Source organism: Notolabrus celidotus, chromosome 23 (genome assembly GCF_009762535.1).
Source record: "Notolabrus celidotus isolate fNotCel1 chromosome 23, fNotCel1.pri, whole genome shotgun sequence".
Classification (NCBI taxonomy): Eukaryota; Metazoa; Chordata; class Actinopteri; order Labriformes; family Labridae; genus Notolabrus; species Notolabrus celidotus.
In genome coordinates this window covers 2,820,476-2,837,627 of record NC_048294.1, presented here as the reverse complement: position 1 = coordinate 2,837,627, position 17,152 = coordinate 2,820,476, and the positions used below count along the sequence as shown (strand labels likewise).

The window sequence follows — 17,152 nt, the reverse complement described above, 5'->3', positions numbered from 1 at the left end:
AAAGAGAAATTAATAACAAAAAAGCACAAATTAAAGCTCTTCTTTCTAAAGATTTACTGTTTTGTTTGCAGCTTCTAAAGGTCAAAGGTCAGGCCACAAAAAATCAAAGAGTTGGACCTTTATTGTCTTAAATCTGTCGAATGAGCTTTCCCGTTCCCCTCATTTCATCACACTTTGTTCTTAACTTACTGAAGTTCAATCTTTCATCACGTCTTTATATTCATTAAATAAAATGATACAGCTGTAGAGATGGTCAAAAACATCAGAGTGAAAGAAGAGAGCTCTAAAAGTATTTATAAATGTCCATCAGAAGGATTTCTATGGACGGTGAAAGAGGAATAAAAGTAACTTTATTGGTATGATACTTTCATAAATAGGAGTTTACAAAGTCAGTTAACAAACATGCAGAAGAGGAAGACTATGAGAGAGAAGAAGAACCCAAAAAACCTGTCCAGACACAGCACAATACAGAGGTACGTTAATATGGAACACTTAAACACAACCAAGAGGAAGCAGAGAGAGAAGGATACAAGCAAGAGAAGCCATAATAGAAAATCAATCAAATAGTTAAAAAATCAGAGAAATTAAAATAAAAAATAAAAGATGAATATTCAAAATTAAAACTAATTTTTTTTATGTAGCATGTAGCTTTCATACATTCAGACATGAAGCCCAAAGTGCTCCACAAAAAAACACAGAGACAGAAAACAACAAAAACAGGTGAAAGGATAGAAACCTAAAACAAGAGAGAGGAAAGAAATATGAAATACTTGCAAATAAAAATACAACAAAAATAATTCCAATAAAATATCTAAATTCAAATCAGAAAAATATTAGAAAAAAGTTAAGAAACAGTGAATACAATCATTGCAATACAATGAAACCCGACCATGAAGATAAAATAAAAATACAATAATTATAATAAAATAGATTAAATACAATTTGATAAATACCATAAGAATAAAATAAAACACAATTTAAATAAATTAAAATTAAAGAAGAAATGAATGACATGGCAACATCCCACAAACACATGCACAAAAATGCAAACTCCATGAAAATAAAATCATGAAATTAAAAGTTATAAACACTTGAGCTGTACATCATTTCATGGCGGTATTACAACACTGACAAGAGGTGTCTGTGCAGCGCTACACAACTGTATCAAACAGATAAGTGCTCCTTCTTCAGTGATACGATACAATGTCTTTTATGGTCCCAGTAGGCAAATTTGTCTTTGACATCAGTCCTGCACATGTTACCTGCTCTTTAAGGAATCAAAATGAAAACAAGAACACACATAAAAAATACAATTAATAATACACAGTCATACATCACACAGCATACTCTTAAAGAGCATCATAACACTGCCCCAACCGTAACAGTTCGAGATATCTGATAGAGATAAGCACACATGTAAGACCTTAGGCTGAGTCTTACATCCAGGTTACACTCCTACAGGATTATACAGTACAAAGATATGACTCTTAGAAGGGGACAGAGGCTACCAATCAAACAGGAAGTGAAACAGCCTTACATACGAACAATGATTACAATAATCTGCACGTTCCAGCAGCACCAACATCAACTGGCATTTTCTTTCCCTTCATACATGTCCAGTTTTCCATCATCCTCCAATCACAGTCCCTCGTTTCCTTCAGCTGTTTGTGATTCATTGAACATGTGACACTTTGATTTGATAACTCAAGTATCAGAACTATTCAGTGAGTCATTTCTAAGTCTGGGACCCGCTCTGCTGCGATCGCCTCGGGTCCTCGGACCTGATGTTGAGCACCAGCATGTCGAGAGCAGGAAGTGGGCCCGGCTGTGTGCTGGAGCGTCTTGTTTTGGGGTCCTGGGAAAACCGGAGCAGAACCAGTCGGAGGAGGGACAGAACTGGACGACTGCGCTGTGTGTGCAGGATGTCGCGCCGAGTGTGTGTGTGTGTGTGTGTGTGTGCATGCACTCCGCCTCTGTCTGTGTGTGTGTGTGTGTGTTGTAGTTTATTTCAACTGCAAATAAAGTGTTTGGCAGGCGAGTGTGTGCAACGTGCACGAAGGCGTGTGAGCGAAGTTGTGTTTGCCGGCGTCACTTTTGAGTGTACTTTTTTGAGGCAGACTTTGGTGTGTGTGTGCGTGTGTTTGCGTCATCGTTGAATGTGTGTGTGTGTGTGTGTGTGTGTGTGTGTGTGTGTGTGTGTGTGTGTCCGTCGTGGTGACTGTGTGAAACAGGGCGAAGAGTCAAAGCGAAAGTTTGTGTGGCTCTCCGGTTGAAGTGTGTGTTCGTCGACACTGCTGTGAAAGCGGGCATAAAGTGTGTGTGTGTGAGTGCGTTTGAGTGTGTGTGTGTGTGTGTGTGTTTGTGTGTCATCTCAGTCAATGTGTGAAACAGGGCGGAGAGCAAGGCAAAGTTTGTGTGTCCGCCCTTCTTTGATGTGTGTGTGTGTGTGTGTTAGTGTGTGTGTTTGTCGTAGTTGTTGTTGAGTGTGTGAAAGTTGCTAGAGAGAGAGTGTGTGTGTGTGTGTGTGTGTGTGTGTATGTGTGTGTGTGTGTGACAGCGGATGACGGATGGGCCGGCAGGACGGAGCAGGGGACGATGAATGAGGTGACAGACAGAGACGGATAGCCCTTTATCCCTCCGTCACAATCCCTCTTTCTCTCCTCCTCTCTTCTCTTTCTGCGCCTGTCGGGATGATGCAGTGCCTCTTGTTCTCTCGCTCGGAGGAGGAGAAGGAAGGGGGGAAGATGGGGAGAAGGAGAAAAGAAAAAATTGCATTCATCCGGCATCGATGTTTACTCCACAACCAACCCCTCCTCCTTTTCCCTTTCCTTCATCATCCCCTCTTTTTCATGCTTCTCCTTCCCTCCATCTCCTCATCTTTCTCCCTCCTCCTCCTCCCCGATCAGAAGACGTTGCCTCCATCCCTCCTTTTCGAGTCATTCAGCTCCTTTTCTCCTCCCGTCGGCCTCTCATCCATTGTTTTTGGTGACCGTTCTTATCATATCAAAAGAATTCCTCCGCCCTGAAAGCGCTTTTCAAAACGTAACGCCGGCGAGTAAACATCTGCCCGAGGCCGGGCGCATCTTTTTGTGGGCGTGAGAATCTGCATTCCTTCAGGTGAATTTTTCATCTTCCTGCGAATGACATGTGCGCTTTAGGATGCTGTGTGTCTTTGTGTGTGTGTGTGTGTGTGTGTGTGTGTGTGTGTGTGTGTGTGTTTGACCTGGCGGGTGAATGGCCGATAAATCACGCTGACGGGGCCGTTTGTTGTGTGGTCGGGTCCCGGTGTTCTGGAAGGTTCCGGGGTCCTGGGACAGGGCCGAGTAAGGAGTTCCCCGAGGACACACACACACACACACACACACACACTTTTTAAGAGACACACTTTTGAGATACTTGGATGGAGACACAAACCAAGCGGCAACCTCCGGTCTTAAAATATGAGTCCAATGCGGATGTGTTAAAAACTGCAGTTCTTGGAGGATCCGCTTGAGGCTGGCTGCAGAAACACAGGAAACCACATACACACCCATTCAAAGAAGCTGATCTTTACAGCAGAAATAAACATGTTTACAGCCTGGTACAAAAAACAGTTCAGGTCTGAGTAGATCATTTATCTATCGGCACACACTGTAGGGGGGGGTGAATTTTTTTATAGCTTGTTATATTTGAAGATATTAAACTGACGAGTTTTGCCCAAATAAGGGCATGGCTGACTTGATTGACAGGCGGGCACCTTGTAGCTGTTAGCGAGGAGGCAAAAGGCCCACCTCTTTACCTCACACTAACTCGGACAAAGTTAGATTGGCTTCATAGCAGCTCTTCAGGAACAGATGGGGACATCACAGAGACTACATCCATCTTTTATAGAGTCTATGGTCCGTTCACACTGCAAGATCTGGACAGCATCGTTCCTCTTAGAACACCATTTACAAGAACTTTTCTAAGATCCTCTTTGGTTTGTCAGTATATTGATCTAGCAAATGGAGATAAAGTTGTATGTAGGCTGTGTCTGGTCAAACTGACTTATAACAACTCCACCAGCACAGGCATGAGGACATGAAGACTGGTGGTGCTAGCTCTGCTAACTGTAGCCACGCTCTGCAAGCCAATTTGACATAATTTGACTCTTACCCCTTTTTCGACCGAGGCAGTTTCAGGGCCTGTTTGGAGCCGGCGCTCAATTGAGAACCAGGAAAACCGGGTCCAGAGCAGCTCCAACTCTTTGCTGGTCTAGGACCGTGAACTGCTTACATCAGGGAAGAGGGGTGGGAGTACCGTGAGCAGAACCAAAAACCAAACGTGTTTCCGCCATTGTTCTAGAGCAAAATAATAAAAGAGACTAATGGATTCGGAGGCAAAGCAGTGATCAGCCGAGGAGACAAGCTGCCGTTGTCCGCCATCGTTGTTGTGAGGGAAAGTTCGCCCTAGCACTGCTAGGAAAAGCGGTCACGTAAATCTGACGTCATCACGTGCCTCTACCTCGGGCTCAAGCGGGTGGAAAAACAAACGGATGCTGTGTTGGTTTGCGAGTTCAACCAGCTCTGAACCAGCGTGAGCACCAGCCCGGAAATACAACGAAAAGAGTAATGAGTGATCCCGTGTTGAGCCATGTTAGAAAAACTTGTTAGTCATTTTTGCTGAGGGTTTTAGTCTACAGGGAAATCAGTCCATGTGGAGAATGAAGTTAAGGGAAACTTGCACCATAAATCCTTCAGCTGTCATCTGCCACAGCTTCGTTTTTACAATATCTAAAGGTTGAAATCTGAGTTAAAATACAGCTTACAGGGGCGCTGGTGGCCTAGCGGTCTAAGCGCCCCACATACAGAGGCTACAGTCCTCGTCGCAGGGGTTGCTGGTTCGATTCCTGGCCGGTCGACCATTTCCTGCATGTCTTCCCCCGCTCTCTACTCCCCACATTTCCTGTCTCTCTTCACCTGTCCTATAAAATAAAGGCAAAAAGGCCAAAAATCTAACTTAAAAAAAAATAAAAATACAGCTTACAATCAATTTTTAACTATCGAATTCCAACTCCTATTCCACTCTTACTTCTCAGTTTGTTAGTGCTAACATGAGTCTGGTCCTGCTGGAGGTTTCTGCCTGTTAAAGGAAGTTTGTCCTTGCCACTGTAACTTGCTAAATGCTGCAAAGTGCTCTGCTCATGGTGGATTAAGATGAGATCAGACTGAGTCCTGTCTGTAAGATGGGACTGGATCTGATCCGGTCTTGATGTTGGATCTTTGAACATAGAGGACGGTCCAGACCTGCTCTGTTTGGAAAGAGTCTTCAGCTAACATTTGTTGGGATTTAAGGGCCTAGTGGTTCATTTTCGTCATTGTGGTCTCAAAATGTGTCTCAACATGGTTTGATTTTAACTAGTATTGTATCAAGTCTCAGATTGTGATATCAGAACGACCCTGAATGTAACTTAAGTGTTCTTTTAATCAGCTTCTTAATATCAGAAATGAAAAGTCAGCATTTTTAAACTTTTTTAAAAACAGAAGTTTACTCGCTGTAACAAACTTATCTGAGCTGTCGGCAGATTTCTCCTGTTCTCTGAGAATGCTGAATAATTTAGTGAGTGAGGAGGCTGATTGTGTAAGTGTGTGTGTGTGTGTGTGTGTGTGTGTGTGTTGGTGTGTATTCACTTGGCTGCCCTTTTCCACAGATCCTATCAATCCTCCTATATTTAGAACATTCAGAAGGCTGTGGTTACCTCGAACCTTTGGCTGGCCCTCATGTCTTTGTGCGTGTGTGTGTTAGACTGTGTGTGTGTGTGTGTGTGTGTGTGTGTTACACTGTGTGTGAGTGTGTGTGTTGCGGTGTGGCGTCCCCCCAGAAAAACGCTTGCAACAGTGAAGTTCCACTCATCCCCTTCTCCACTCTTTTGTTCGCCACTCTTACATTCTTCTACCTTCAAACTGTTCGCCGTGTGTGTGTGTGTGTGTGTGTGTGTGTGTGTGTGTGTGTGTGTGTGTGTGTGTGTGTGTGTGTGTGTGTGTGTGTGTGCGCGTGTGTGTGTGTGTGTGTGTGTGTTTCGTCATTGATCGGTGCCGGGTCCGTTCCTCTGGTCGACCACAGACAGTCAGATTCCATCCGTTCATTACATCGCCTTTCTCTTACGTCGTTTTATTTTCTTAAATTTTTGGACTTCTTCCCTCCTTTCATTCCCTCTTCTTTCCTTATTCCTTCTCCTCTCCTTTCCTTATCTCCTTCTTCCCTCTCTTCCTTATCCTCCAGTATTTCCCCCTCTCTTCCGATCTATCGTCCCAAATCTCACCAACCTCTTCTAATCTACTCTTCTTCTTTCCTCTTCTATCTGTTCCTTTTCTCCTCTTCTTTCCTCTCTGCTCACCTCCGTTTCTCAATTTCATCCTCTTTTCCCTCCCTCTCATCCTCATCTCTTTTTCATGACTTCTCTTCTCTCTAATATCTCTCTCTCTCTTCTCCTCCTGCCATCTTTCCTCTCATCATCTCTCCTCTCCCTAACCTCATCCTCCTCTTCTTGTCTCTATTCCTCTCATCTCACATCCTGCTATCAGTCTCCTCTCCTCTCCTCTCCTCTCCTCTCCTCTCCTCTCCTCTCCTCTCCTCTCCTCTCCTCTCCTCTCCTCTCCTTCGTTTCCTCGTCTCCTCACCCAAGTTTCATCCTTTCCTCTCCTAAGTTTTCTCCTTTCCTCTTCTCTTATGAGTTTCCTCCTCTCCTCTCCTCTCCTCTCCTCTCCTGTCCTCTCCTCTCCTCTGAAAGTTTCCTCCTCTCCTCACCCAAGTTTTCTCCTTTCCTCTACTCTCCTCTCCTCTCCTCTGAAAGTTTCCTCCTCCCCTCTCCTTGGTTTCCTCCTCTCCTCCACTAAGTTTCCTCCTTTCCTCCCCTAAGTTTCTTCCTTTCCTCTCCTAAGTTTCCTCCTCTCCTCTCCTCTCCTCTCCTCTCCTCTCCTCTCCTCTCCTCTCCTCTCCTCTCCTCTCCTCTCCTCTCCTAAATTCCTCCCCTCTCCTCTCCTTCGTTTCCTTCTCTCCCCACCCAAGTTTCCTCCTTTCCTCTCCTAAGTTTCCTCCTTTCCTCTCCTAAGTTTCCTCCTTTCCTCTTCTCTTATGAGTTTCCTCCTCTCCTCTCCTTCGTTTCCTCCTCTCCTCACCCAAGTTTCCTCCTTTCCTTTCCCAAGTTTCCTCCTCTCCTCTCCTCTCCTCTCCTCTCCTAAATTCCTCTCTTCTCTTCACTTCTCCTGTCCTATCATCCCTCTTCTGTCTCCACTCCACCTCTCCTCTCTCTCTCTCTCTCTCTCTCTCTCTCTCTCTCTCTCTCTCACCCTCTCACCTCCTTATTCCTTCCCTTCTCTTCTGTATGTATCCTTCCTCAGCTTCCTTACATCCTTCTCTTCCCTCCTCTGCTCTAAACTATAACCCCACTCCTTATCCGTACATCTTTCCTTTTTCTGCTTCTTCCCCTCTTTTTTCTCTGTAATCTTTTCCACTCCTTTCATCTGTTTCTCCTTTAACTTCCATATTCTCTCCATCCTTGACTTTTCTGTTTCTGGCGTTCCTCCCTTCACCGATCTGTCCTCTTATCTGCCAATCACCGACTCCTCTGTCCTGAAGTGACGCTCAAACTGCTCGGTTTTCCACCTAACCTTACACACACACACATGCACACTCTCTCACACACACTGTTTTGCTTTCTAGACAAGTGTGTGTTGTTGGTGTGTGTCCCATCCATTACCTCATGAGGCTTCCCTCTCTCTCTCCAAGAGCAACATGTCACAGCGTGTGTGTAGATTGACCGGCGTAGCAAGTAGCGATTACCCGGTGACAGGAGAGCTGATTCTCCCCTCTGCCACTGGGTGTGTGTGTGTGTGTTTCTGTGTGTGTGTGTGGAGGTAATAGACAGGCTAAGGGATGAGATGAGGCCCAGTGGGAGAGGAAACCTCCATCTCACCTCCTCGTAACCCGGTCTGACGAGTCAGAGGGAGGGAGAGGAGGGACGGCTGGAAAAAGGAGAGAATAAATCTATAGTCGTATTTGAGGGAATAAACTGTATATATGTTCTTTTTGGTATTCATACAATACATACTTTGACCTACTTTTGCTCTAAGAAGTATGAATGGCAAAGATGAATACAGAGTTTTTAACTTTTAGGTTATAATCATACAAGTGACATACCATAAATACAGAGTGTCAAAGTACTTGAAAGTTTTTAAGTGTCTTATTCCATCCGTTTTGTTTCAAGTCTTCTGACAAATCTAAGAATGAGTCCAGATTGAGGACAGGGAATCAAAACCCGGGTCTTTAAGGACCTGTTTCTACCTGTTTCAAATTCTAAAATGTCAGTAATGTGTGAGCTTCATCTTGTGTTGAGGTGTTTTAATAGTAGAAGCCAAAATCACTATATGTTGCAAGATAACTGAGAACACAACCTCCATGGCCAAAGACATCAATCAATCTTCACTTATATAGCCTGAAATCACAACAAATGTTCTCCTCAGACTCTTTCCCAAACAGAGCAGGTCTAGACCGTACTCTATGTTCTATTATTAACAAAGACCCAACATCAAGACCGGATCAGATCCAGTCCCATCTTAATCCACCATGAGCAGAGCACTTTGCAGCATTTAGCAAGTTACAGTGGCAAGGACAAACTTCCTTTAACAGGCAGAAACCTCCAGCAGGACCAGACTCATGTTAGACACACATCTGCTGAGACCGTGTTGGAGAGAGGGATAGAGGGAGATGAAGAGAGAGAGTGATGATAGTGGGGAGACGGATAGTAGTAGTGGGAGTCTGGCACGTCTACAGCAATTTGATTGTTTGTGCCAACAGTGTGCCAAGAGGGTCAGGACAATTCTGGATTAGCTTCAACACTGACTAAGCTACACAGTTTACATAAGAAACATTTGGCTTGGTACTAACGTGGGTTCTCCTGGGGCGCTCACCAAGTTTCTTTGATGTTTTTCCACCTCTGAATCCATCCGCACACCTCAGACAATTTTCTTGCAGCCAATCAATGCAGTGCCCCATTCTCATAGCATCCCTGCTTACTCTGAGCACTGTAAGGATGGTGACATTAGAAACTGAGAGGCTGCAGATCCTTGAATTCAAAACATTCCTTAAAGGACAACTAGGAGATGTTGTAGGGAGATGTAAAGACCATTGTGTGGGATCTTTAGTGACCTTCATTCAGCTGTGGGTGTGACTACAAATTAAATCCACCATGTGATGGAGCAGGGATGGGGAGGGACTGGTTTGAGAAAGGCCCAACAAGAACTATCCTCTGTACTCTTATCCTCGACACTTGTCCTGAACCATTAGTCAAGATCTGCACGTTCAAGTCCGTTAGTCCATTGGACACTCAAAAAATCAAACTTATCTTACTGGTTTCTTCAATGCAGCCTTTAAGAAAGGGAACACACATTCAGTCAGATGGTTTCCCAACAGTATCAAGATACTTTGACAACGAAACAGTCAGCCGACAGAGCGAAAACACGGATAGAGAGACTGGACGAAAGGACACCCCAAGAGTCGCTTACTGGACTTGAACCCAAAGACCTCAAAGTTGAATAGTTCACATGATGCGTCTCTCAGACTGTCTGAACACCAGGACGCCTCATGTAGAAACTGCTTTGCGTCACTGTGTGGACAAAAATGAAATTCAAAACGGTCTGCACGCCCAAAAGTTTGCTCGCACGACTGTCCTCGAATGAGTCCCTGTGTCCCGTGCTGACACAAACTACGTGTGTCTATCGCTCTCCCAATAGATCGGCGGGGCGAGCATTTAGATGTCTGTCTGCTGCTCATCCTCCCTTCGCCCTCTTTCTTCTCTGCTCATCCCGCTCTTTCACCCCCACTCCACTCCTCTATTCATCCCCCCTTCTGTGAGCGGTCAAACGATGAAGGGAAGTGTCAGCCTCCCGAGGAGAGAGAGAGAGAGAGGGAGGAGAAAGAGAAAGAGAGAGGGAGAGAGAGACCACCCTGTCTCTGTTTCAGCCACCGTATCACTTTCACCTGACTGCACTCTTTCACCCGGTATCCCTCGCTTTCTGCTCCGCTCCCTCAACATTTTCATGTATTCAAGTCTTGTTTTCGCTCTTTTTTCGCTTCCATCTCCTCACGTCATCTTTCTTTGGATTCAACCAAGTCTTTCCTATTATCGTTTCCCTCTTTCATGCCTTTTAATGTCACCTTTTCCCCCCCTCTACATTTATCTGAATTCAGGCGAATAGTTAAAAGGTCAAAGGTCACCGTGTTGCTGACGTGGTTGCGCAAGTGTGCGGGCTACAGTTCAACCCTGACACAAGTACGTACAGTTCATCTCTGTGTCGTCAGCAACAGTCCCTTCCATGAACCTGACCTGTCAAACACACACACACACGCACACACACACACACACACACTTCAGCTGTCCCAGTGTGACCACAGTCCTCAGGAATGCAACGGTAGCAGATTTTCTGTCTCCTCCATCTCTCCGACCTCGACTATCTCTTCCTGTCCTCATCCTCACCTCGGTTTACCCTCCTCCTTATCTTTCACTTTTTATTTTCTCCCCTCGCCTTAAAATGTCCTCCCTTCATCACCTCTGTCCTCTGAGAGGAAACTTAAAGACATGAAACCGTTTCAATTAAAGGCCTGGTCTGACTACAAATTCTGCCAATGGACTCAAATCAGGCTTTACAAACTTTACATTTATTTCAAATTGTAGCTTAACTTCACTTTTCAGACATCTTTGTTGTCTACTTTTCTACTTTACCCATCTTGTAAGTCTGGCAGAAGTTTGAACATTTCCAGCGGACTACTGTCTTTAACTTTTTAGGATTTTTTGGGGCTTTTTAATGCCTTTATTGAGAGAAGAGAAAGTAGATATCCTCAGTTCCCCCTTCATGTTAAATACTAAATATAGAACGTATAAGGGCTGAGACAGAATGGCTAAAATGCAATTTTTAAGCCTTTAGTAAAGACATGAAAGTGCCTCATTTAAAGGCCTGGTCTGACTCCAAATTCTGCCAATGGAACTATTTCAGGTTTTCTGATCCTTACATTTATTTTGAATTGTAGTTTAACTTCACTTTTCAGCCATTTTTTGGCCAAACTTTCTATCTTATGCATCTCGTCAGTCTGATAGAAGTTTAAACATTTCCAGCTGACTACTGTCTTTAACTTTTTTTGGATTTTCTGGGGCTTTTTAATGCTTTTATTGAGAGAAGAGAAAGTTGATATCCTCAATTCCCCCTTAATGTTAAATACTAAATAAAGAAAGTATAAGCACTGAGACAGAATGACTAAATGTACTCCCTGCATCACCGCTGACCTCTGAAAGGAAATGTAAAGACATGAAACTGCCTCATTTAAAGGCCTGGTCTGACTCCAAATTCTGCCAATGGAACTATTTCAGGTTTTCTGATCCTTACATTTATTTTAAATTGTAGCTTAACTTCACTTTTCAGCCATTTTTTGGCCAAACTTTCTATCTTGTGCATCTCGTCAGTCTGATAGAAGTTTAAACATTTCCAGCTGACTACTGTCTTTAACTTTTTTGGATTTTTGGGGGCTTTTAATGCTTTTATTGAGAGAAGAGAAAGTTGATATCCTTAATTCCCCCTTAATGTTAAATACTAAATATAGAACGTATAAGGGCTGAGACAGTATGGCAAAAATGTCCTCCCTTTATCACCTCTGTCCTCTGAAAGGAAAGGTAAAGACATGAAACTGCCTCATTTAAAGGCCTGGTCTGACTCCAAATTCTTCCAATGGAATCGTATCAGGCTTTCCATTCCTTACATTTCTTTAAAATTGTAGCTAAACTGTATTTATCATGTTAAGGGCACAAACAGGGCTGGGACAGTAAGGTTTTGAGGGATTATTTCCCGGACGACTGTATCATTTCTTTCATTGTGAGTCGGGCAGCTGAAGGGAAGCGAGGGGCGTTAAGTATCATGTGCGCTCAGGTCGGGAACAATGAAGCAGCAAACAAACTCTGGCAGAATCAAGTGAAGGTTTCCTGCTGAGCTGATGGATGGAGTTCACTCGTTTACATGACGTTGTTTTCAAACTGTACGGGAATAAATCAGAGCGAACAGCTTGGTCTGCTCTGTGACATTTTCTTTCCTTTTACCCAAACTGAGTAAGAAGTTTGAGTCAGGATGTGAAGTATGAGACGTTCAAATAGTTAGAGGATCGGCCCTTTAATCAGTATCCAATTCAAGATCCCCAGTCTTGAAATTGTATTGACATAGACCCCATTATTCAGCCTCCTTACAGATCAGAGTCTATCGATCCCACTCTTGATGCTCTTCCATTATTTGGTGAAAAGACTTTAGGATGTTATTTTTGCGACCAAACTAGTATTCATTTTATCATTGAGGTTTTATTTACCTTTGCCTCACAGTCACTTTACCAGCCCTCCCTTGAAAACATCATGATGTAACCTGATGTCACTTTGTTTCATTAGCTAACTGGCTTTTATCCTGCTGATTTCAACATAAGATCACTATTTTTAACCAAGGGGACTTCTTCAACCTTGCGCTTCATATGAATGTTTTAAGGAGGACAATGACTGTCCTGCAGCAGCAGCAGTCAGAGTTGACGTAGGTTTTTCAACCCAAAGTCAACTTGAGGTTCTGCAATGTTGATGCACAGTGCTGATGAGCCATAGACCTTTCTGGAGTCCCTGAGCTCCCTTGTCTCGTAGGTTCCTCTGGATCTCTGCTGTTTATTCCCTTTTTGGGTCAGTCATTCATCCTTTCTTTTCTTCTTTTTCTTTTTTCTTTTTTATTCCTTCTTATTTTCTTTCCTTTTTTCTTTCTCTCTTTCATTCCTTTTTCCTTTCATTCCTTCCTTCTTTCTCTCTTTTTCCTTTCATTCTTCTTTCATTCTCTTTTATTCCTTTCATTCCTTCTTTCTTTCTTTCATTCATTCCTTTCTTTCTTTCATTCCTTCTTTCTCTCTTTTATTCCTCTGTCCTTTTATTCCTTCATTCAATTTTCCTTTCTTTCTTTCTGTCCTTTCTTTCTTTCTTTCTTTCTTATCCCGTCCTTTCCTTCTGTCATTCTTTCATCTTTTATTCTACTCTCTTTCTTTCTTCTGGTCTCCCTCACTTTTCTCTTTTCTTAGACAACAATATAGTGGGAAGCTGAATCACTTAAAAAGTGGGAGTGGTTTTGCATCCTGTCGTGACATCATCACAGGAGCAAAGTCCATCTGCCTTGTAGGAGTTATGTATTCCCCGTCCTTCCACGTTCTCAGGGTTGCCAGGTTGGAGGACTATGACTAATGTATTGAAATATAGGCAAGGAAACTTCCCTTACTCCTGCGGACACAGTGACTTCATGTTACGTTAGTTTTATGTCAGACAAATCATAGTAGCTGCATGAATCACTGCAAAAAGCCTCATTAGAATCACTCCACGTACTGAATATACTCTCCTTATTCTTTTTCTTCTTGTCCTCTACTTTTCTCAATTTCTTCTTCCCCTTAAAGTGTGATTACTTGGCGTTATGGAGGCTGACACACACACACACACACACTGAGTAACACACACTCAGCTACAAATGGGTGCAATGTAAGGTCAGTGGGGAAAAATTCTAATGCTGATGCCTCCAGACACTGGAACTCTTTTATCTGATCACACGTACACGCACAGTTCATGAAAGACTGTCGGCTACCTATCAGCTTGTTTTACACACATGCATTCTCCTCAATACAGATACATGCTGTTATTAACTACACACACACACATAGAGACACACACACACACACACACGCACGCACAGCAGGGTCTGAGAGTAATAAACCTTCAGTGTTCCTGCTGCGCTCAAAATAACAACAACAAAAAAATAGTCCCTGAAAAGTGTGCGTCCATATCTGTGGATTTATGAGTTCAAGCTAATATTTGTGTGGGAGAGGTCAGTGTGTTTATGTGTGTGTGTGTGTGTGTGTTTGTGTGCGTTTGTCGGCCCCTGCCTCAACTTCCTGTCCTGTCTGTGGCCGGCCTTATCGGAATGACAACAGGTCAGGCAGTGGTCACAGCAACAGAGCTATTCAGCAACCTGATTGGACGGGGAGGGGAGCGGCAGTTCACTTCTTCCGATTGATGGTCAAATCGTGGTCACACACACTTTAATAAATATCTTACTCATGTTATCACACACACACACACCCAATAATGACAGTTAGACTACATAAACACACACACACATACACACACAGGCACATACAGTGACCGTGTGGTGACCGGGTCAGGTCATTGTTCTGTGTTATCAGTCGTGACCTCTCCGTCAGGCTCCCCGATACGACCTGCATCTACACCCCTTCCTCTCTATTAGTGAGTGTGTGTGTGTGTATGTGTGTGTGTGTGAGTCCGCGGTCACTTCGTGGTCAAACCCAAAAAGTTGAGACTCTTAAACAGCTCTCACCTTTCAGTCGTTTCCTGTTTTGGGGTTGTTGAGGAGACACAGAGGGATGTGTTTCATTTCGAGCTGCAGTTTGGAAACACTCCAGAGGGTCTAACTCTTTCTGCAAAATTAGATTTAACAATCAGTTTAAGGCCGCAGATGGATTCGAGATGCACCGAGTTTTTGGTTTTTATAAGTTCCCAAGGGGTCTAGACCAAGCCTGCAACCTCTGGTGTTGAAATCGATGCCAGTGATGAAAGTGCAAAGAAGTGCACTTCTTCAAGTGTCCACTCGAGGCTGGCTCCCAAAGCAAAGGAATCCCCTTGAGGACCCATGATAGAATGCTCTCTTTTACAGCAGAGAGTCACATCTTCTGCGTTTGCTCATTTCTTTATTCATAGCAGATGTACAGGGAGTGAATTTTTCTTACACCTCATCTGTGTTGATCATTGTAAGGCCAAGAGTTACATATAAACAAGCATTATTAATACCATGGCTGCTTCGACTCTCAGGTGGGCGGGTTTTATCAGGCAACCAGGATTCATTTGGTCCGCCTTAAAGCTGCTGTGAGGAACTTCTGTTTTGTATCAATTCTGGCGCCCCCTTGTGGACAAAGTGATACCTCTTATCTCTTGTCCTATACATGCAAAAGTAGTGTTTTTAACAAAAACCTCGTCCTGTTGTCTTTTAACAGTCAACTTCATAAGGCAATGTGATTATTTTCCATGAAACATTAAAATAAAGGCTGTTTCTGAAGCGAGATGTCCATCATCTGGTCTGGCACCTACCCCCTCAGGGTGGTTTCAGGCATTAAAAATGACTACAGAGAAGGTGTCAGTGTTGTTGCTGATGGTCTTGTTTGCTATTGAAGGTTATAAAGAGGCATCAGTATCATTTTCAGACTGTTTCTCAGCCAGTTCAAAACTCCTCACAGGGCCTTTAAATCCACCTCTTTGTCGGTTTCTACCTCAGCACAAAGTGTGCTGAAGTCAGCATTTCTAATAATGGTGACCGCCCTTGATGGCCGTCATAAAACCTCTTCAGGAATGTGTTTGTTCCGAGTGGCAACCTCCAGTCTTAAAATATGAAGCCCATGCAGAAGTGCTAAAAAACTGCAGTTCATCGAGCGTCCACTAGAGGCTGGCTGCAGAAACACAGGACACCACATACACACCCATTCAAAAAAGACGATCTTTACAGCAGAAAGAAACATGTTTACAGCCTGGTTCAAAAAACAGTTTAGGTCAGAATAGCTAATTTCTCTCATTTTTTTATAACTCGTTATTTTTGAAATGTTAAACTTACGAGTTTTGCCCAAATAAGGGCATGGCTGACTTGATTAGCAGGCAGGCACCCTGTAGCTGTTAGCAAAAAGGCTAAAGGCCCGCCTCTTTACCTCACACTAGCTCGGACGACGTTAGGTTTAGTTCAGCATTTCCAATATGGCACCCGCCGACAATCGGCTTTTCAGGAACAGATGGATAACGTCACAGATTCTACGTCCATTTATTATACAGTCTATGGTTAGCTTATGAGCGTATTTTGAAAACAGCAAGCTAGCTAAATCACCAACCAGATCATCGTAAATTAGCTGATACTGAAGACAGCTTTTCTCCATGTTAACATGGTAGGAGATATAATTCCTCACTAACGCATAACACTTATGTTTTGGTCTATTCTTTAACACAACACAGAAAGTCATCCTACTTTATTTTCTTACAGTTTATCCATTAATTACAGTCTATGATTTTAATTATAGGTACCCACATTTTTTTTAAAAAGCACCTTTTCTGTCAAATGTTGCACAAAGAGAGTGTTAGAGGTCACAGTGTAGTCATGCTTTATCAGAGCAGCATTAAAACAAAACAAAAGACGTCCTGCATTACTATTAATTCTGTCATTTAATCAACTTCTAGGAAATCTGCAGTTTTATCAATGCAGTAAAACGCAATGAAGTCACATTTTGTCATTTTCAGAAAGTGATGTATTTCCATTTTATCATGAAATAATCAAAACTCTTCCGTCGTGATTCATGCGCTTCTAAAAATAATAACAATGAGTGAGTCTTAGTCTAATTATTGCAGAATATTACATCTTCAAAGCCTGAGCTGTGTCTTGTCCCTGCATGACTAGTTTAGTATTTGTGCCTAACCCTAACCCTAACAAAGAAAAGGCATGTTTTTCAAATTTCATGAAAGTTGCATTAACTTTTTTTGTATTTTCGTAATTGATTATCAAAATGTATAATTCCCACTCTTACCTTTTGGACAAAAGTGATCTTGTTCAAACAGTTCTTAGTTGCATTAACTCATAGTCCAGTTTAGACAGATTCACACATTTAACCCTGCTGTTATGTTCGTTTTTCAGGAACAGCAATATTGTTCCTGGGTCAACTTGACATAAAACAACATATTCAACTATCTAAAAGTATCAGAACCCTAAAAAATCCCAATAAACATTATTTTATTCACACTATTTACTCCTTTACTAACCTTTTAAATCAACATTTAGTGCAATAGTGTTCTTTAATTCACACAGATCATGCTTCAGTGGAAATGTTAAAAAGAAATGTTAAAAAGAAATGTTAAAAAAAAATTAAAATAAAATAAACAAAAATCTAAGTAATGTAAAACTACTGTATTTATATTTGGGTCTTTCAAATGTACATTAAAAAATGGGTTTAATATGAATTTAGTATTAAACCCATTTTTTAATGTACATTTGAAAGACCTAAATATAAATACAGTAGTTTTACATTACTTAGATTTTTGTTT

General features: G+C 42.6%; 1 protein-coding gene across 1 annotated transcript in view; it reads left to right on the top strand.

The window, feature by feature from the left end:
* exoc6b (exocyst complex component 6B) overlaps nucleotides 1–17,152 on the top strand; it is a 134,445-nt gene that overhangs the window by 96,600 nt on the left and 20,693 nt on the right. The gene's annotated exons all lie outside the window — the stretch shown is intronic.